This window comes from Zonotrichia leucophrys, chromosome 3 (genome assembly GCF_028769735.1).
Source record: "Zonotrichia leucophrys gambelii isolate GWCS_2022_RI chromosome 3, RI_Zleu_2.0, whole genome shotgun sequence".
Lineage (NCBI taxonomy): Eukaryota > Metazoa > Chordata > Aves > Passeriformes > Passerellidae > Zonotrichia > Zonotrichia leucophrys.
Genome location: NC_088172.1, coordinates 3,973,836 through 3,996,986, shown reverse-complemented (window position 1 = coordinate 3,996,986; position 23,151 = coordinate 3,973,836). Strand labels below are relative to the sequence as shown.

Sequence of the window (23,151 nt, the reverse complement as noted above, 5' to 3'; positions counted from 1 at the left end):
ATAATGTAGTGTAAGTGATCCATAATTAATTTTCACTGCTAATCATGCAAACAGGCACTCTTATCTTCGAGTTGGAATTTGGAGATGCTGGAAGAGAGATGAAGAACAGCAAAATACATGTATTTAATGACAGAGGGAACTCTTGAATAAACATCAAGTATTTCTGAGGGAGTGCAAACCCATGTTGTAGTATAACCAGCGTCATGATTCTGATCCCAGCTAAATCAGAATGAGATTCTCCCCAGGCACTGCTGTGAGCAGAATCAAAGACAACCCTGCTATCCATTTTTGAGGAATGGGGACACGAAAAGATCATTTGTATTTTTCCCCATTATCACAGCTGGAAGGGTTTATTTTGTATCTCGTATGGAATATTCCACACTTTACCCTCCTAAGCAGTAGTCAGGCCTACAGTTCTTACCTGCCCAGACAGCCCAGCTGAGATAATTCTTGTGAGAAAGAGTAATACATGTTTTGCTAGGGGCAGCTATATTGTGACCAAATAATAGTCATGTTAACTGGAAAAAGGTTTGACTTTGAATGATATTTTCATATCTCAAACCACTAAAATTTCATATTAGGGAGTGGAAATAACACATTTCTTAAAATGGCAGTATTTGCTTTAAGGTTCTGACACGAAAGGACTGGATTAATTTAATCAAGATGTAGGGTAGATGTTTCTATCTTTAGTGATAAAAATATCCTTAGAGGTTTAAAAATAACCTTAAGTCGTAATGAAGAAAAGACAAATTTGGACACTCTGAAAAGGGTTACAAATAAAGTTATTTGATACAAATGAACAAACAGATTGCACTTTTTTAACACTAGACAGTAGTAAAATGGAACGAAAAGGAAAGCTGGCAAAAACAAGACATCATGGGAAAAGCACAGTATAAATCCTGAAAGAGTTGCAAAAATTGCCCAAGAGACTCCAATGTTGACTGTTTGGCTCCCTTATAGGAGTCAAATGGAAAAAGCCCCATTGACTTCAGTAAACACTGATAGCATGGGTGTATGCTAGGAGAAGAGATGGATATTTCAACTAAATGCCACAAGAATTCAGAGTGATAGCTGCTGAAATCAGATTAGAATGTATGGGTTTTCTTCAGTTAGAAGGAAGTCCTGACTTTGCTGAGAATGAATTGAAGGCTTGCTATCTATTTCTCAGGGCCAAAATGTCAACCTGAGAATAATGTTTCAAGTGACTTTTAAAAAATGTGGCACATGATAGCTAATCTACTTTTAATTTGTGTGATATTCTATTAAAATGATGTTACCTTTGCCAAGCTCAAGTTATTAAATAGTTATTGGTAACCATTTTCCCTTCTTTTTGCATTTTTTTAAATGTCAGTTTTTCAGAAATGGCAAGAAATACAAAACAGTCTTCCTGCAAGACTGCACTTATAAGCTGAATAATTCAAAGCCTGTACTGTCGTAGTGCAATCAAATTTTTAATATGATGCTGTCAAAGTCATAAAAAAAGAAAATCAAATGTGACATCATAGAAGACAACCTATATAGCTGACATGACATCCAAATGTTTTAATTTCCCCACGTTATATTTAGTGGTTAATGAAGATAGACTTTTCTTTCTTCCCTCTGAGGAAACTCCTAATACAAGATATTAAATGTTCATAAAAAAACTACTTTATTTTCATAAAAACATATGCAAGTTTTGTCCTGAGCATAAAGGAGATGCAATCGTTTAAGAGATAATGTAAAGCCTTCACTGGGAAACAGAACTGAGATAATTTTTGGATTATGAAAAAAAAATATTGTCAGACAAATTTTCTATAATATGTTAGGTATAATCTCCATAAATGACATTTTATTAACTGTTCCTCACTGTGGATGAACCTCTGTCTAAAGAAAGAGTCAAAGTCACCCTTGCCCTCAAGAAATATAGTAATTTCTTTCTGCAGGAAGAAACATTTTTCTGCTGTTTTTCTCCCTAAATTAAGTGTAACTAATTGAAAGTACAATTAAAAGTACAAAGTGCCAGATTACCAGAATTGGAAAATGAAACTGTTTTCACCCAGCCTTTGTGGAGCACAGGAGACAAAGGTTCAGTGTGGTGACCCCAGAATGATCTGCCTGGTTTCACTAGCCTCTTGGCAAGGAGAAAACATTTGCCCACTGAGATCTTCCAGGTGGCCAAGGACCAATTTTCTCCAAGGGATCGATGTACTGAGGAAATTTGTCTGGAATGGGATTTTAGTTGATAACCTCAGCCCTGGTTGTGGCTCTGTGGGGACCCAACTGGATCCTGCAAGGAGCTCAGCATCAGTGCCTTCAGAGGTGCCGAGTGCCTGCTCAGGACCCTCTAAGAGATGGAGTGAAATACCAGTTCATTTCACACAGGCCACAAACCAGCTTTCAAATCTCAATGATTTTCCATCACTACTGCATGTTGGCTGTATTTGAATCAGTGAACTAGAGGTGAAAGGCTCCAAAAATGTGATTTCCACTCCCCTGAGACATTTAGTTCTTCAAGGAGAGCTTACTGGAAATACTTATTTGTATTTCAGAAACTGGGATAGGGGGAAATTAATTAACTACACACAGATATTTTTATTTTGTTTTAAAAAGTCTTTCACAGATTTTTTGGGTGTTTTTTTTTTTTTTTTTTTTTTTTTTTGTTTTTTTTTTTTATGTTGTAGAGAGACTGTAAATGCCAGATATTTGATTCTGGAATACATGTATAATCTGTGAGCAAACAGCCTCATAGATTTGTATTTCTTTACCAAATAATGCTTCATTTTTGATCTGACAGTAGAAAATGATTTAACCATACACTCTCATACCTGGCTAAGTTGAAACATTCTAATATTAATGTTTGGAGATTTTGGTTTTTCTCCTCATATCTGCCACTAAAAGATCAAATAAATACTTGTAAAAACAAGTGTAGAATAAATAGACATCTGTTATTTATCATGGATCTACATCTGTTATTTATCATAGATCTTTATGTAAAATGGCTTATTTTGTCTAATTTAAGCCTCGTACTCTTTTGGGAAAAAAAACCAGCTTAAAACTATTGTAATCATTTTATGCTACAGTCCAGACCTACAATGTAAATAATGCTGCTGAATTAAGGAAAGCCACCAACACTGAAAATGAACATTTAATTAATAATCCACCTGTTCTAAGCTCTATTGTCTTTTCTACAGATGTCTTCTTCCTCTTAGTTTATCCAGGACAGCTACTACAGGAATTTCAAACTGAGTAAGTGTGTTAGAGCTGAAACTGCAGGAAAGCCTGTTTTTCCATTCCAGTGTTAGAGCAGAGGTGAGAGGCAGGGATCCATAAGGTCTAAGCTTTGAAGGTCATAATGACATAAAATAAATACTTCCTTCAAAATTATTTTTCTCTTTGAGGCAATGAGTATGGGCTTTTTAAAATATGGAATATGGTGGGGGGGGGGCAATTTGTATTTGTCAATAGCCTTTATTTTTAAAATCAAGCATCATTAACTCCCTGTTTATTCAAAGACTTTCTTCAAATGAGTCACCACATCTTGTGCAGTCAGGTACCCACAGCAGTGCCCAGAGCAGATCACCAACCAAGGACAGATGGACGCAGGTGGCAGGGAGACCATGCCAGACACCACGGGGTGAGGCAGGCTTACAAAGCAACAAAACCAGTTTTCTCTCTTTATCAGCATGACATTTCAAATTTCAAATCTCTCCTTTTGAAATAAAAGGCACAAATTTAGAAATCCTCAAAAAACATTTATTCAACAAAATGTTTTGGATAGAATAAAAGGTGTTGGATGTGTGTTGTAATACACATACCAGCATATCAGGAACAATTTAAATATTTCTGGGTTTAAATCTTCTTTTTTTTTTTTTTTTTTCCTTTCAAACTAAACCCAGCAAAGTTATTTCAATTTTGGGAAGCAAAATGAGTGGAACTTGTATTCGGACAAGATAGGATTTCAGTAAATTTTCTTCTATGGCTTAAACTAGAAAAGAAACACCTTCCTTAAAATTAAGGGCGTGGTGAATGAAGGCATGAATCCTAAAATTATTTGTGAGGATGCAGAGCACAGGGAGTGTGTATTCCAATAAATTAACTGATTGTGCATATCAAGTTACTCATGTGGCAATTACTTTGAATTTATCAGAATTGAGCCCTTGTTTGGCAAAGCAGTGAAAATACTGTCTTAGAGGGAGAGGGTAGAACTTTTGGTAGAAGTTGAGCTGGAATTTTCCTTTAAGATTATTTTTCAATGGAAATAGTTCATGCTTTGAAATTAGAATTGGCATCAGTGTGGGTCAGTAACAGAAGACTACTAATTTATCTTGAAAAACAGAAAAACATAAAGTTTTGCAATTTAGAATTTGAAGTGGTAAATATTTTACAGCCACTACTGCTGAGGATTGCATTTAAGTGGAATAAGAGGACATCAAACTACACTTAAAGCAGTTAAATTATTGCCTGTATGCTATGTTTAGAATAAAATTTATCAGCCAAGGCTCTCAACCTAGGCTATACTGATCTTATGATTTATTTAAGCTGACAATAGAAGATTTTCACGAACTAGCTGCTTAAGACTGTTGTTCAGCAGTTCCAAATACCCATAGTTTAAAGGCCAATGTTTAAGTATAATGAAGTAAGATTGCTCTGACACAAATGCTAATTAGTTTCTTGCAACTACCAGACTTAAAAAAGAGTTTTTAAGCAACCTCATTTAGATGAATGGGAAAAGAAAATACAGTAGTATCCAACAAATGGCTTTTGGGAAGGTAACCAGCTTGCTAATTCTAGAACTTGAAATAATCAGGAGAATTTCCAGTGAGAATATTTGCCACAAACACCTCAACCAGCTACACCGAGACAGCTGATGTCCTACATTCAATATTAGGACTGGTATGAGAGTTGGAAGGTGGGAGCTCAGGGAAGGGATTGAGCTTCACTGCTTGGATGGTCTCCATGGCTTCCCTACAGATGCTCAGCAGCCACCCTTTCTGGGCAGCCTGCCTGGTGAGCCTAGGAACGACCAGCTGCCTCCCCAGCAGAGCTTCCTGAGGAGCACAGACAAAATTCCCAATTATTTGACCTCACTGAGCCTCAGTACTGTGTACACAGCTTGCTGACCTGCTGGAGCTCCAGCACTGGCCTGCATGCCCACCTGCCACAAGCTGACAGTATCTGAGATTCAAACTAAAGAATATTCAGGGAGAAAGCTATGAAAAATTTTGAAATGACATTTAAAATATTTTGGCAGTTAAAATGCATATAGCTAGAAGTATGTTTCCTTAAGGCCCCATTGAGATGAAAAGTCTTCTTTCCACAGACATCCTAGAGAAGGCAAGCACGAATAGATGAGAGCATCTGTATTTTTAAAGCAATCATAATGAAAAAAACTATAATAACAACAATTACATCTGTTTTATAGAGCTTTCCAGACAATAGACATTTAAGCCTTGCATGGCAAGTGGTACCAATGGGAAGGAACTCCAACCTTCTTGCACTGGAGTGAAACGCAGCAGCAATGCTATGAAACTCAAGGCTGAGAATTTTTGTACAGTCGATAAAATCCAGCATTAGCTTGAAAATAATTTAATTTGATTCAATCAATGAAATAAATAAGAGGATGGCTGCTATGTGTTTGCACATGCAAACTACAGTATGAATGAATCAACTCAATAAAAGAACAGAAGTAGAGTCTGCTACATTATCAATGAAGCGCTCGGCCATTTGAAAACATGATTTCATTTATGGAAATTTTACAGTTTAACCAGTTGTCCAAAAGAACAAAAACATAAATTGAATGTTTTAAAAGTGAACTTTTCTTTTTCAGTCAATAATTCTGCTTTAGGTCAACTTAGTGGTAGATAAATTTAAAAGATTGATTATGATAAAACCAAATTTTTTACTTCTTTAAAATGGAAAAAGACACTGCAGTGGAAAGGTATTTCAGAAGAAAAACCTTACAAATATACCTATTTCAAAACAATTTTTTCTTGAAATTTGCACAGCTCCAAGATTTTTTTTTTGTGTGTAAAAATACCAAGCTGTCTTTCATTCTTCCTAGATAAATTCATGCTTTAGATCTTTAGATGCTTTTAGAGCTTTAGATCTGCAGGAATTATATAATGTCCTACTAGAAGTTACTGAAAAACCTGCAGTTTTCTGTGTTAAGGTGTATAACAGCAGTAGTTTAATCTGATGGAGAGAATGACTGTGTCTTAACTGTATAACTGGTTTGTATATATATGTGTGTGTGTGTCTATGTGTGTGCACACATATATATGCATATATATCATTCTTTAGTGTATATATACATATATAAATATGTATATACACACAAATGAATATGCATATATATAAAATTATATATATGTACATACACACAAATATATACTTCTGTTCTTCCAATAACAGATGATCTCCTCAGGCACCCTACCTGGTTAAAATCCTCCACTGTGAAACTCAGCAGTTTTGGGGTTTCTTGTTTCCCAGTAGAGCAATCTGCTGCAGTGAATTTATGAAGTGAATTTTTTTCTTGAAGTTTTTTGGATTTGCCTAATTTATTGGCCTAATTTGTATTTCTTTTTGCTCACATTACTATGCAGATATTTGTTCCTTTCTTGATGTTATAGAATAAGTAATTTTGATGTTTGTGCCCTGTTTTTGTAAGTGCTGAATGCCTTGCAATGGTTATGGATTATCTGTGGTTTTCAGGTAGGTAGAAAAAAATAACTCCCGAATTATCCCTCCCTGGAGGTCAGAGAAGCACAGCTACAAATGGAAGCCAAGGCTCCAAGTTCCCAATCCCCAGCTTCAGCCATGCCTCCTCATATAGCTCAAAATCAGTTTAGCATAGATTTTCCCTAAAATATGGACAACAATTTTAATGCCATGAAGGGGAGGCAATGTGTGATAATCATAGGCTATTTCACTAGCAATGAGCAAATGCTGGTATGGACTTGGGAAGATAGTCTCTGGTCAGTCTAGATAGCTGTCTAGTGGTATGTATACATTTGAATGTACAAAAAAACCAATCTCTCTCTATATATGAAATGTATATTTTTTTAAACTTTCTACAAACTATTGCTTCAAAATAGCATTTTCCTCCTGATTCATTACCACCTGTTTTTCTTTCTAGTTTGTTCCCTGTTAGTCATTACCTAACATTTCCTTAACTTCTGTGAAACTTTCTTCCTGCATTTTGTTCCTTGTGTTTGTTTTATTTCAGTTCTTAATTTCCACCTTGTCCTTTGTATCATTTCCCCAATTATACCTCTTACTTAATTATTGAAAATTTATTTTTTTCGCCCTAGGGAAAAATAAATGGGGGAAATTTAAGGCTTTCACTAACAATTACCTGTGATGAACAGGAGCAAAATCCACACAGAGACAGCTCTGTAGAGGCTTTTATGCAGCAGAAAATGTGACTTGGGTGTTTTTGTCTGTATTAGCAACTAATTCAGCCCAATAGGAGCAGAGCAGCATCTGGTATGGAGGTCCTTATATTTAAGCATGATCAATATGTTTTACCACAGACTAGATCCAGTTTCCTGTCTCAGACAAAATGCTATTACCCTGAAAGTAGTTTGAGGCTATTTGAAGGACTAATTAGTTCAGATCCTTTTGTCCCCACTGCAGGTTACTGTACATTGGGTACAGACTGTAGGCAGAGCTTCCAGTTTTGTTTGCTTCAAGAGAATTCTAATCCATGCCCACCACTGCTGCTCCCAAACCAAACCAACGTGTGGCAATTGGGATTCACTGCAAACCAATTCACTGGGATTCACCGTGCGTCCCAGTCCAGGGGCAGTCTCCCAGGTTCCCAACAACAAACTCCACCACCTTGTCCTGAAAGTCCACATTCCTAACTCAGTTCTTAGCCTTGAAATTTTTATTTGCTCCTGTCCCCAGAAGAGCCCTAAGTCTTCTGAATATTGAACAATTCTGAGAACTGTAAATATTTCATTGTTCTGGCTCACTGACCAAGTACTGCAATCAGTCACTCATTCCTTGGGCAGCTGTGTCAGGCACTAGGCTAAAGAGCCATTCACCACCACTGTGTGGGCAAATAAATACTTATTTCCCTCATTCTGATCATGGTTCCTGCAGGTGTGGCCAATGTTTTATCTTGGTACAGTCTCTGGCAGTAACAGTGTCACACCTACAGCAGGGAATCAGCAAAACTGAACTCAGACTGTCAATATTTTGGCTAGCAAATCTAATCACAATATCATTAGGAGAGCATCAGCACATCTCTTATCCTTTTATTTTAAAAGGAAGCTTGATTCCATTTCTGTTTCCCCTCCCTCCAGTTTCTAAAAATAAGTTTACTTGGCTAACAAAATCTGAAGCCTGAACAGATAGATCTGTTTTTAATCTTATTCAGGGTGCTTAACTTCTGGCTGGGTAAAATTTAAAACAGACTTTGTGATTAACACTCTCCTCTGTATCAAAGTTCCTTTTCAGCGCCATGACATTACCCAGCTCTCTGGGTTTCCCACTCCAGTGTGAACTGCTTACCCTCCTGAGGGATGCCCATGCAACTCATAAAAACTAAAATATGGATGCTCCATCCAGCATGGGGGCAAGACATCAAAAGTGATGTGGTGGATCAGTCTGCTTTTAGCTCCCTAACACTTCTTTGAATGCAGCCATCAAGCCTTGCAATGTTGATCTGACAGGTGCTTTGTTTATAAAGATTTTCTCTACCCTGAGTTAGGCTTCCTGCACAGGAGATAGATGGCTAAGAGGGGCAACCAGAGAAATCACTGAGCAGAAGGAAGAATATCCTCAAAAAAATATGATGGGACAGTAATATACATAAAACCTACACTTTTAAGGTACCTCCTTTCAGCATTGGGGAGGTCTCTACTGTACCCTGAAAATAAATATATAAGACCAACCTGCCTTTTCTTCAAAATTATTAGAAACATGCTGCTAATTGATGCCCAAATATCCAGTAATTAGAGCACTTAGCACTGAGGTGGATGACCTTTTAAACACATAAACACACTCCTGAGTTGAGAAAAAATTTCACTCATAGGCACATTCAGGTCAGAAATGTGCCCTAGCTACTCACTGAATGGTTATTTTGGGATGAAGTTAGTGACTTTCTCCTCTTGAAACCTTGCCAATTTGGATAATTGATTAAATAGCTAATGGAGCAGGAACTTAAACCTGACCCCCTTTCTTCACAGAAGAGCAGACTAACATTGGTCTGTGGAGTGAGTTTCTTGCTATTTGGCTGAATAAATATTTAAAAGCAAACCGAATAGTTCCAAGAGGGGAAAATTAAAAAGTTGTCTTGTCAAATAACAAATACTTTCTGGTTAATAGGAGCCTCCTGGGAGGCAGACAATCTTAATTCTTATACTCTCTGTAGATCAGATAAAGTGGGCTTTGTCAGTTTCCCGAGAGGGAATTTAATTTTCTGCAGTTTCAGAAAATTATCTTTTTTTTTCTTCCTGCCATGCATGTGGTATCTGCTCTTGTGAGTGTGTTCTCAGAAAAAACAGTGGTTCTCTCTGTGGGGTGAGACTGTGAGACTGCTACATCTTGAGAACAGGTTTGGGGTGCAGGAACCTTGGCAGGGTCAGGGTTTGAGGGAGCTGGTGCCTGAGCACCCTGAGCTGGGACTGAGCTGCACTTGTCTGGAGGATGGAAAGTGTCGGTGGTGCCTGAATGCTCAACTTGGTATTGAGCAAAGTGGCGACTGAATCCCTTGATAGAGCTGGTAGTCCATTTTAGGGCATTAAAAAGCAACACTTAGAAATACAGGAAGGTACTAATAATGGAAACATTTTGTAAATGTAATATCTTAGAGCAAGTTGTTATTATCCAGTTTGGGGAACTTAAGATACCTCTCCTTTCAAGTAGGAGATAGAGTGTCGTGAGTGATAATATAGCTTTCCATTATTACTTCACCACGTTGTCTCCATTTATTGTCAGAAGGTATTCAAATGGCAAAAGCATAAAATAAATTAATGTTCAAATGAATAATGTGTTTTTCCTGGATTTACAGTCCAGTGACTAGAATATATCTATTCCACAATACATTAATCTTTCAGATTATTATTGGGTTTATGTCTCTGTGAGTTCTGCAAAGTCTATCTTTTCTTTCTGAAGCACAGCTATGCCACAATGGTCATTGTTTCCTGCTAGAGTCAAATCCTCAGCTATGGATTGAGCACATTCATATGTATGGGAAAGCCAACTTTAAATATTTGCATTTCAAAATTTCTGAGTTTTCTTTAAAGTCTGTGAGTTAAGATAGAGGTGTGACTCTGACAGTTAAGTATTTAATTAATTTGAAAGACAGCCTAACTTTCCATGTGAAGCCACCTAAATTTTAGGTTTAAGTATTTTAATCCCAGTATTTTTTTCCTCCTTTTTGTTGCTAGTAATCTGCACCTTTCTTTCTCATCTTCTGTACCTTCCCATCTTTTCTAGCAGCATTCTATCACTCAGGGCCATGATCTTACTTGTAATATTATATATAATTGACCCAAAGTTATGAGCCTGGAGAGGTTCAAAATGCATTCATGAGTGCTTTTTCCCTCAGGTAACTTTAGCCACCAAGAAGTCAGCTAACCTTCAAGAGTTCTGTAGTTAGGAGAGAGAAAGCCATCCCAAGAGGGCAATTCACTGCACTTTCTGGACCTTTCTCTTAGACTCTCTCCCTCTATAAAGGAGTGAGACTATATAGCACTAGAGAGGGGCTTCAGTGAGTCCCATGGAGAATATGTACCATGGAGGCTTCTTTTTAAAATATGACGGCATTATTTAAGATTATAAATTATACTTCTACAGGACTTTCAGTTTCCAGTGAGGTTGATGTGGGTTATGTGTAGAGAGCAGGAACAGAGCCAGATGAGCTTGCTGTGCCTCCCCTGCAGTTGGGAAAGAGGAGGACTGTGGCACACAGATATTTGAGCTGCCAGCACAGAAGCCTTTGTGGAGCAGCACAGCTGTGTTCATGCAGCACTGCACACTGTGTAAAGAAACACTGCTGAAACCAGCCTCATTCACTGGCAGAATGCAAAAATTCATGGGAATTTTTTTAATAGCAAGCAGACTAGAAAAGTCCACATATTTAGCAATTTTCTTCCAGATTACCACGCTGTTTCAGTTTCTGACTTGGTTTTGGACAGACCATCACAAACCCTCAGAGACATCTTAGATACATCTCATACAAGCTATTTGCTGCTATAGAGTACCTGCTCTCCTGAGAAGCAATGCAATCATTCCTTCACCCTTCAATTTCTACATGTATGCACATCTATATTAAAGAACATGTCAAGAAGGAAAAAAGTGAGAACATCATGATATTCAATTCCAGAGGAGTAATTCAACTTAACTAAATTACAGAAAAGTCCTTTTGTTATTTTTTTGCTAATGAATTCAAGCTGAATGCTAGTAGACAAGTGCATGTCATTAATTACTCCTAAACCAAAAGAATACACAACGTAAATTTTGCAATAAATGCTCACAGTGGCCTTCCAAATAAGATTTTCTGAAGCTTTTTGTGATATATCAACACTTCTTTTAGAACTGCAAGACTATGGAGGATAAAACTGCAATTTTTCTTAAAGCCTGAGAAGTAAGTCTGACTTTCTGCACAGTTCTTATCGTTTTACCAGCTGAATAGATTTCATTTAAGTTAGACCCTGTAGTATTAGTGCTTCATAGGTTTTGTAAGAGAAAGTATTTTGACTGAATAGAATCAAATCTGTGTTTGCCAAGAAAAATATCTTTACATTGGAATAGACTGGTCTCTGTTTTGGTTTACTACTCTTTGTCACAATATAACTGTGTTGTTTTGCCTAAAAGTACTGCTAGGTCAGGAAATGACAATCTGTGTGTAAGGAAATGCTACACCAATAAAACCAGGGCTCTGCTAAATTTACGACTGTCATTCTCAGCAGAGATGAGCTGGGAGCTGTCCTGCTCTGAGGGAATTGCTGGTGCCCCTCCCTAAGAGCTGTCAGGACAGCACGAGATGTGAACTTGCTCTTCTTCCCCAAGCTGCCTCTGCACCAGGAGGAAAGCACGGAGACAGCAGGTTTGGGATGCAGCCCTGGCTGCTTGGAGCAGAAAGTTGACTTTAAGTCTTTCACTTTCACACATTGGTTTCTTAATGGACTTCTGATTTAAAAGTAACAACCACACAAAATAATGAAACTAGAACTGGTTTTATAGCAGCAATATCTTTACATTGACTCTACTCCTAAAAATTCACTGCATAGTTTTCCTGCCACTTATGGGCACATGAAAGGGCTGGTGATACCTAATCTCATTATTCTGTGATATATTCTATGATTTTTTTTCTTAATGCTCCAACTTAGAAAATTATAGCCCTGCATGAAAATCTCAAATGCCATTAGACAGGGAAAAAAATAAAAAAGAGAGAAAGCTAGAAATATACACACAGTAATAGTATAATTTTTATGCAGAAATCTTTCTAGCTACTGAGCATATTATTGTCTTCTCAGTTCTGTTAGGAAACAGATACTGTATAAAGCATTTAGGTTACACTAGATATTTTAACCTCAATGACAAAATAAATTATGAGCATGTACTAGTGTGAGAAATTGAACTTCTGGATCAGAGAAATTATAATTTTCAGGTGACAGGAGGGTTGGTAGAAGTTGATCAAGGTAATCATATCTGTAACAAGAGCATGATGAAGGATCATGTGCTTCTGAATCCTTACTTTCTAAATATCATGAATGTAGACAATATCTTCAAAAGGCATCCCATAAGAAAAAAACCCAAACAAATGGAACCAAAACAAAAATGAAAGCGTATTTTAAAACCATCCATGTGTCTTTCTATTTGATCCACATAATTTTTGGGAACACTTGATAGTCTCATATCATTTGAGCTACCATTTTAAGCTCTTTTTTCAGTTCTACAAAAAAAATCTATGCTACTGGGGTAATACAAGTGGAGCCTGGAGAATGATAATGAATTTGAGTGAGTACACTGAAGTTGGATAAAACTGTGTTTCAAAAATGAGATGGGTTTTTTTCTACTTTATACATACTCTTTATGTAATTTGACACATTTTTTAGTAATTTTATTTTTCTTGACCCTTTTCAGAACTATGAAGTTGTGCAGAAATAAATACATCTTTTTTGGCTTATAGAAGTTTCACTTCTTGTAATAAAAAGAAGGACAGTAGGAATAAAATCAGTCCACTTCTATACAAAATAGTTTTCATGGGCAACCTGTTAAGAAATTGTCTTTTTGATATATGTAATTTGAACTATCTTAACCTTGGTGAATCCTAATCCAAATTTATTTCCCATAGTTGGATGATTGTATACCTGAGCAGGTAGTACTGTTGACATCAGTGTGCCTACTCACCAGTGGGAATTTAAATCAGGGTAAGTAATCAGCATGGAAATACCTAATGCTAGGATTATAATCCTTCACAAATTTGTGGTCTCCTTGACTGTTCACCTTGGTTCATAACTGAAGAGAAGCCTTATGCTTGAGCCTTTGGTTGGTCTGTGTGTTTTTTGGTTATGGGGTAGGGCGTGGGGAATTGGTGATGATGACTCATTATGATTTGATGTCGTGAGCTGCAGCTCTCCCAGAGCAGCTGCTTTCTCTGGTAAACATAATGCTCTACACTAGGCCTTTGATTTTCTGCATATTTTACTTCCTCATTAGGTCTTGCTCTTTACATGTTATTGATCCATTAATCTCACCCACTTTACTGTATGTTCCAAGATGGTCGAGTATTTTCATCTGTGTTTTTTATTTTTCTCCAGCAGAAATTGCTGAAGGTTTTATAAGCATGAGTGAATGCAGGTCTAAATTATACCTCAAGAAAACAGTGGGAGAAAGGTGTGACTGTAACAAAAATAGCTGGGTGGGGGACAGAATACTAAGGGTGTACACTTTTCTACTGCAGTTTTGAGAGATAAATCAGCTGTACACGAGCTAAAGGTCTGCTGCACCATGGGCACATGCCACCTCTTGGAAACTGTTCCTCTGACTATCACTTTCCCTTGGAAAATACTCAGGTCCTTGGCTGCATGCTGCCAACATTCATTCTGGGCTCTCCATATGGACAGAGGAGGCATTGTTTAATATCTTCTGTATCTGATGCTTATCCACTTTCACAGCAGAGGTTCTTGTTTGAGTTTTGCCAAAGAAAAAAGGTAGTAGTAATTCCATCACTTAACACTTCATGTTTACTTAGTAATTTCTTTTATCATTAATCACAAAAGATTGTATCTGAAATTTAGCTTTATGTATTATTTATGTTTTAGGAACTGTTAACTCCATAAGCATCTGGATTTTCTTCATGTATTATCAACATTGTTCTGTAACAGATTAAATATATTATCTAATGGATAATTTTAGAAATTAATGAATTTTCCTATTTTCCTTGGTAATACTCACAAACAATAATAATTTTCATTTTGAATTTTATTCCCAGACTACATTCTAGGGCATAGTATTCAAAAGAATTATAACATCAGTGATTTAATGGCCCTATGGAATACAGCATTTTGTTTCTAAAATTTTCAGGAAAACTTCTGGTTTCCTTTAGGTTATTGAATCTTAGGTCACACTGTGTTTGATTTTGTTTTGGGTTTTTCTTACAGTCTTATTAAAAAGGGGTCTAGTTCACAGACTTTTTAATTTTTTTTCTTTTTGGCAAATGGGTTTTGGAAATAGAAACCCTCAATTCAATTTATTTATTGTGATATGTAACTACTTTGTAGGACAACAGTGTATCCTTTACATGACTTAGGGATCACACTCCTCTTGTCCTATGCAGATAAATATTGATTTCTGGATGGATTTAACTCTTTTACTTTTGGTACAAGACTGAGAAAGTCCTTGAAGAATTTTGAGCATTGGGTTACCACCCTTAAGAGCCAGTTCTTATGTCACTGAAGAGATTGAGAGGACTAATACTGGAGCACAGACTTCAGAGAATATTCACTTTGGATATGTATTTTGGAAAGTTTTATCATGTGGATTGCTAGTTGAGGTTTGCAGTTAACATAATATTGCTCTAGGCTCTGGCATGTAGTATTAAAGGAAATGTTATTTTGCTGTGCGCTCTTCCTGTTGTTTCAGATTAGGAGTTTTCCATTTAGGGAGCCTCACAAACACCTGGAACAAGTGTCAGGCCTCCAGGGAACACCTTCCCAGCATCTCTCCCACTGCTCTGTATGACCCAGTTGCCTTGTGCAAGGTCAGAGCGTCACAGATGTGTTGGAGCATCCAGAGAAACAAACAATCCATGGTGTTCTAAGGGTTTGCTCCTCCCTGCTGCTGTGAAGCTGGAAATGCTGGGCTGCAGCAGCCAGCACAGCTCCCTGGGTACCCTCCAGGCTTGTCTGCAACCTCTCATCAGCTGGGGAACTGCCACAGGGAATGTACACAAGGATAAAGGGAAGCAACCTCACAGTCCTTCACAACACTGTGAAAGGCTTCCAAAATAGTCTTGGAAGATCTGGAAGAAACAGGTCTCCTTCTTCACAGACACCACAGAACAAACCTTGCTTTCAAAGGAAATTAAAGGAGTTCTGTAACACCTGTCCTCTGAGAAATCCTCCACATACACTGTTCACACCTGCTGAATCAAAATATTTTGAAAACTCTTTTCTAATTAAGGAAATATAAACCTCATCCCACAATATTCCACCACTGGCAATTGTCATACTTGTTTAAAAGGCCTCAAGTGTTGCATTCAATGTAATTTGATTTCTGTCCATGATGGTCACTGTACTGTTATCAGTCCATTCTCCAGACCTTGCCAGTTCTTGGTAAAAGCAGTAAATTTCAGTCCTCGGAAATGAGCTTAATTTTTAAAACTGTGTCAAGATAAGTACATTGGATCTAAAAAAATAGGTTTTCTTTATATAGATTTGTAGTGACACTAAATGAAACTGAATTATGCTGATTATACATATATTTATTTTAAATAATGTGAAACGTCATGCATATCATTAGATCTTTAATGCTAATTTTACAAAATTGCTTCAGTATGGTCAGCATAATCTATTTTTTTATTGGCACTTCAAATTTATTCTGTTTTTGAATCTTACTATCTCTTTACAGCATCAATCATTTTTTATTTATTTAAGAAAGTAATTAAACACAGTTCAGCATATATTTTTAGAGGCAGTATAAAAAGCTCTTGCTGTGATACTAAATGTGAGATATCTTTCTGGGTGAAATTATTGCACTAATGATTAAGAATCTATTTTTTTATTCCACATTTAGAGCTTTAATATCTATACAAATAACATCATTAAAATAAACTAAAACAGTTTCTCAACAAGTTCCTTTGGAGTGGAGGAAACTTATTCTGCTCATTTACACGGGCTGTTTTCCTAATGATATTTAAACTCTATTGATTCATAAAGAAGAATAAATAGAATTTCAATGTTTAAAAGAATGAACATTTTCTTACTCTTTATCTGAGATTTGGGGGAGTAAATATGTGTTACCTTCGCTTTATTTCAAGGCACAGAATTTGTAGTGAATAAAATCAAGTTTAAGATGTGGCTTTTCAGATGTCTGCAGTTAACCGTGGACTCCTCAAATTTTATTGTTGTTGAACAATTATGAACACACCTGCATTGCCATTTCCTCAAGGAAGGAGCATTTCCTTGTGAAACCAGCCTCATGAGGTTTTGGGTTGGTTTGTGTGTGTTTTTAACAAGATTGAGAGAAACTTTTTTAATGAATGATAACTTTATGTCCAAGAGGATTTTTCTCTCCATGATTAAAGATTTTTATCTTTAGAAAGAAATTATGGTGAACCGATCATTCAGAGTGGGTGATTTAATGATCTTCCCAAGTTGTGCTCAGATGTAGGGAATAAGGCTTTTTTTAAAGACTAGAAATAACAGCAGCACGTAACAAAGTGAAAATGTTCATCCAGAGAAGGGTCTTAAAGGAAATAGTTAAAGACAGCAAAATGAAATAAAACCCTTTTATGCTGAGCAAAGACAGAGAAGGAAAAAGAAATGTTGAGGACTACAAAAACCACTGCAGATAAATTGTTGAAAGCACAATGTCTGCATTACACAAATTATTTCCAGTTAGAGAAATAGAATTTACCTTTAAAATTAGCAAGAAAGGGAAGCATATATGTAAAAATTAAAGATTTAAATAGAAATTCTAAGGGACTGGTGATTTACTAAGACAGGTGCAAAAAGCATGGTTTATGCAGCCTGATTTTTGAATTATCAAGGTGCAATTTTCCCCCAGATTCCATCCAAAGCCTCCTTATGAGCGTAGTCACATATTAAGTGCTTGAAAAGACTGTGCTGGACTTTGCTAAAAATAGAAATAAGACTGGTGTGACTGGCAGCAAGTGGTCATGTCCAAATCCATGACATTTATGGCAGTATCACCCAGGCTGCCTCGTTTTACAAAGAAAATCACTTTCCCTTTGGCCTTTCCACTTCTGAGAACAGGATCATAAATTGCATGATAATTCCATTTTCCCCCCCAGACATCAATGGGATGACACTTATTTCAAATATTAAAAAATTATTGGTTGCTGGCTACCTTACTTTGTATGTATTCCTTATTTCTCTTTTTCAAAGGGAATAGTTGAATTAGTTTTTTGCTAAAAGTGGGTTGTTCATCTTTAAGAAAACATGGAAGTGGGCACTGTCAGGCAATAGGACTATATATAATTCCCACTTAGATACCCTTCTTTCATGTCTGTAGGTATGGACTGCTGCCAGTTTAAAATGAAGTCTGTTCTCTTGGCATGCATAGAGCTTGATTAGCTAAATACTTCACACCAAACCTGTAGGGACCTGCAGTATATGGAGTTCAATCATGGGCTTCAAAAGACCTTCCAAATTCAGGAACCCCAACAATTTTCATTGCTCCATAAAATGTAATAAATACTGTCTCTTCAAATATATTTAACAAAATCTGTTTGTGATCTGGTTTAGGGATTATCATCTTCAGGCAGCAGGTATACTGAAGGCAGCAATTCTTGTGTCCTGCTCATGAGCATGAGGAAAATGTTAAGAGCGGCTGAAGAAAGGAGAACAAGAGGGAAATGTCCAAACAAGGGATGGTATTTGACCCCATAAGTTTTTATCCTTGAGCTCCTTACAACAGCACATAACTCTATATAACTAAATGTGTCCAAAATTAATAAATAATAAAATAGTTCTATTTAAAGCCAAATATGACAGGTAGAGAATTGTTTCTTTTAAATCCTAAGTAAGCAGCCAAATTAGCTCAAGGGAGGGGGCTGTATTTGGGTACTGAATTAAGCAAAATAGTGATGTCTAACTTTTAAATTATTAGCAAAGGAACTAATTTTTTCATCTCCATTTGAGTCTTGCTGTTCTTACTATCAGAACTGTCTCTTCTGCAGTTATGACATTTCCAGTCTTCCTTGTTCAGTGTCTTTTTTTTATGACATGATCTTAAAAACAGAGGAACTATCACATCATCTCTCTGGACACACCTTCTTTTTATTGTTTGATATTCAGCTTTATTACCTCCTACCTTTAAAGGGTCAATGCTGCAGCCTACAACCAGTCTTTCAGCTTGGGAAATCTGAGGCTCTGTTAGAGCATTCTGTTTTGTTCTGTTTTGCTGCCCTTGGTTGTCACTAGGTAAAGCTTTTCCCATTCCTGAGAGGCACAGAGCCTCCTGTGAATAGTTCCCTTATAAAAGCGCCCTTTGTCTAAGGTCTTCTCACTCAGCAGAATCAGCAGTATAATAAAAATGTCAGTTTAAGTTTTAGTAGGAAATGCTTGACTTTTTTAACAAGAGAGGAGCACTCAGTGTTGAAGCAGTCGAGAAAGAAAATGTCTTTTCATGACCACTGGAAATAGAGGGCAGGGACAGTGAGGAAGAAAACAAAGGGTGGGAAACTGGATTACTTCCAAAATGAGAAAAAGCTACATTTAAGGACATAATTGAATGATTTGGCATTACTTTGAAGAAATAATACAGCATATCCTTTTAAAATTAATAAAATCTAAGTGTATAATAATCTTATGTGAAAAATGCATAAATGTTTGAAGTATCAATGGAAGAATTTACAAATATTTTAAATGGAGAAAACAAGTGACAACACAATTGACATGTGAGTTTAAAACTACAAGGCCAATTATCTTCAATGAAATCATGTTAGAAAAAATAAATGAGGAAACTTTAAAAAAATTAACATCTTGTCAGCACACTGACTTCACTGCTTGCTTAATAGAAAAGTCTGTTATCACTTTTATTTCCTCTGAGGATAGTGAAGAAGCTATTACAGTGTAAAATCCCTCGTGCCTATGAGAAAAGAGCTGAAAATAGATTGAAAAATGTGGGGGAAAAGCAGGCATAATCAGAACTAGTTACTCTGCAGGAACACTTCATTTTTCTATATCCCAGCTAATGATACATTCTGCACGTTTTTCTGTTTACCTAAAGAAGATGCTTATAGTATTTTGTGTAAGCACAGAAAGGAAAGAAACTGAATTATAGGTGGCTTGAAGAGAACACCAATAATTGCTGCATAAGGCATACTTAAGCAAAGATATTCAAACCCAATAAAACTGGGCATTATTAAATACTAATAGTGTCTAATTAACAAAGAATCATAGCTGAATCTGTGACATACCGCAAAGGCTAAATATTGTTTTGTGTGCCTAGAAACATGTGTGGGAGGAAAGAAAAATAAGAGCTGTTCATCACAGGCACAGTGAAACTTGTCAATAACAACCTCGCAAAGGGCACAACTTTCATCATCTCTGTACCCAATGGCTGCATAATGTAGGATGATTAATGTAAGGCATGGCTCCTGGGGACGGGGGTTTGTGCTTACCATAGGTAGAAGTGACTGTCAAGTGACTGGTAACATTTATCTTGTTCTAGGAAATATTTTTTCTTTCCCTTTTCGTGAGCAGGCCTGGCATAGCTCTGTGCTCCCAAATATTGAAAGCCTGTGTGATGGCTAAATTTGAGAACAACAAAGTCAAAACACATTTCAGGTGGTGGTCAGCACCAAAATGGGAATTTGTGTCTGTGTTGCCCAGGAGGCAGAGATGTCTCTGCTACTGATTAGGGCTTTTTACAGCAGGAATAAGACTGGAGTGTTAAAGGGTTATTTAGCAGGGAATGATAAGGAGAAATATTTGGGATGTCATGGAAAGGCACATATAGCAAGAATGCCAAAGTTATTGTTCTCAACTAAGCCTTCTCACTTCTTCCTCCAGGGCTTCCTACATGAGGAAGTCAAACATAACAGCTGGCTTAATATCGATTTTTTGTATTATTGTCTTGGCTGCTTCCTGTGGCAGCTTTCTCCATCTCTTGTATTATAATGTATTTTCACTGCAAAGTTCACAATACAGCAGGAAACAAAGCACAGAGGAATGCACAGCATAAAAATTGATTGAAAAGATGTTGGCAATGAAAAATGGAACAAGTCAAGCTAGCATAAATACAACAATAAGCAGGGAAAATTAGCCAGAGAGCTGATATCTGTCTTATCAACTGCTATTGAATAAAAAACTTATTTTGATTGGAAGTGGCCAAGAAAACACCACCATTCCTCAGGGAAATTCCACTTTGTTTACTCTGTTCCTAAGAAGAAAGTATGAAACTACCACAAATTATTTCCACTTTTTAACTTTTAATATTGCTTTGCAAGTGCTCATAAGTTTCAGGTTAACACATGGTGGAGTTCTGCTTTAGTCTGTTACAGCAGAATGGCAGCACACTCCTTTGGTTACCAAGTACAGTAGGAGCTGAGTACATCATCTTTGACCCAAATTACAATAACCACAATTTCTCTGAGCAAATGGAAACACTGCTGTGTGTAATGGAATCATAGAATTGTGTAGGTTGGAAAACCTCTAGGATCACCAAGTCCAGCCATGAACCCAGCACTACCAAGTCCAACACTAAATCATGTCCCTAAATGCCACATTTGCATGCCTTTCGAATACCCCCAAAGTCTGACTCTACCACTTCCCCAGGAAGCTTTTTCCAATGCATAACAACTCTCTCCATGACTGAACTTTTTATGATACCCAATCTAAGTCTCCCCTGGCACAACGTGCTGGTTGGTCCTGATCGCCTGGTTGTCCCCCAAATGCCATGTGATGGCACTGAAGGCCATCTTTTTGTGAAGAGAAGCTTCTCAAATAAAAATACATAGTCTAAAACATGTAAACAGACCAAAAAAACTGTTTAACAGGCAAATATCTACTACAAAGTGCCCTGAAATTTTCTTTTACAATGTTTTATAGAAGTCATCCCCAATTCACTTGAAATGAAAGCAATCACATCTTATACAGAATATTATAAGATATATTCCCATTCATAAATATCTCTACATTGCCAAACTTTTGGTGATTAGCACCAAAAGTTAGGTTAATAATTTATAGTCTTGTTTCATTATAGCATAAAGATAAATGAAAACTAAGACAAAAAATGGCATCTTTATTACTTAGTTTTCAGTATCTTCTACAGCAGAATCTTCCCAAAGATCCTGTTTTGCTGGCATGGTAGCAAGGTGAGGGAGCAAGCAGGGTAGCCTCCATGTATTTTAATAACTTAAGATTTCAGTTTTAGAGGAACCTGAATTCCATGTTAGATATGTGACAAAAGGAAGGATAGGTACTCCTCAAAACCTGGAGAAGCTATTGTTTGAGATAGGATGAAACAACCTAACCCTTGCCAACAATCTTTTTCTCCTTCCTTTTGCAAGATGAATTTTCTGACAGATTCATCTGCACTGCTTGCCTAATAACAGCAATTGTCTGTGTAATTGGGAGCATAAAAAGAGGTGGGGTAAGCCTTTGAGGAAAGCCAGCTAAGCATGCAAATACTGCTTGTAATTGGTACATAAATTTAGATGGTCTGGTTGCATATGTATTTCCTACTTAATAACAATATTTAGAAACTTGGTACTTGTTCTGCTTCCCAACTTTCCAGGCCCTAATCCTTCAATGTATTTCATTCAACATAGCTTTTACAAGACCCTATGTCCAGAACTGGTTGTTAGAAATTATACATATTTCATCCATCTGCCTTTTGCACAAAAAATAATAATGAAAAAGCAGGAACAATATATATATATGGAATGATACTTAGCAGATAATTCACTGTTTTCTCTGCTGTTGTTTCAAATTTAGATTTGAGCTGCTCAGGTTGACCTTTGTCTGAGCTGTCCTCTGGTTTTGAGGATAGACTTGACCACTTATAGACAATGTATCATTATTCTTTTTCAAAATAGAGGTTCAAGGTTACTTCCTACCGTAATTTTCCTTCACTCATAACAAAAAACAAACCTAAGTGGTTCACATGCCCAGATTTCAAGTTTCTTCAGGATTCTATTTTCATCAATAAAATATATTTCATTAGTCTCCATTGAACTCACCAGCATCTTCCAAAACAAGCCAGTTTTCATTCTGATGCTAACTTCATTTTGTTCTTACTATCTGGAATCCCATATCCTTCCATTCCATCCTTCCATTAAATTAATAATTTAATTTTCTCTGCCCTTTTTATCTGTCTCTTCCCTGCTCTTTCATATTTCTTCTAATTTCCGAGATCGTCTTCATATTGACTTCCTATTTCTGTCCATACAATTTCCAGTTTCTCCAGGTCATTGAGCTCTAGTAAGTCCCAAACCAGAAGTGACAGTGAATCCTAGAACATTGATAACTGGTAACATCCTCACAAGGTAAAAGATGGTAGCACTGTTTCTGAGATGGTGACTGCAGGTTCTGGCTCCATTTCTGGGCTGCACAGGTAAAACACTTTGTGTAGAATTTTGCAAGGAAAAGCAATTCTTTGGTGAAGTCAAACCCAAAAAAGATATATCTGTCAGTTAGCCAGCAATCTGAAATTGTGTTCACACCTCTTCTTATTGAAACCAAAACCCATACACACAATAGGAGATTTGCAGAGAAAATACTGAATTGGGATGCAGTAAATCGGTGACAGTGCTGATGACCATCTTTGTCACTAATTTTTACAGGTAGCAGCAGTTACATATTGAGTTCCCATTGTTATAATTCTTGACAGTGATTGTCCCACTCAGTTTGTGTGCAGGTTTTAAATTGAGACATTATCAGTTGATGAGTACATGTTCCACTAACATCTCAATTATATCCACTGTCTCCACATGCAATCATGAATATAATTGTGTGCATGAATACT

The 23,151-nt window shown here is 36.7% G+C and overlaps 1 protein-coding gene across 7 annotated transcripts in view; it reads left to right on the top strand.

Annotated features, from left to right (window-relative positions):
- FUT9 (fucosyltransferase 9) overlaps positions 1-23,151 on the top strand; it is a 104,160-nt gene that overhangs the window by 3,427 nt on the left and 77,582 nt on the right. Inside the window, exon 1 of one of the 7 annotated variants that reach the window (XM_064707269.1) lies at positions 13,360-13,364. The exons of the other annotated variants lie outside the window; for them this stretch is intronic. The gene's annotated coding sequence lies outside the window, so the exon portion shown is untranslated. Of the gene's footprint in view, positions 1-13,359; positions 13,365-23,151 lie in introns of those variants that run through there. 7 annotated transcript variants of the gene reach the window in all.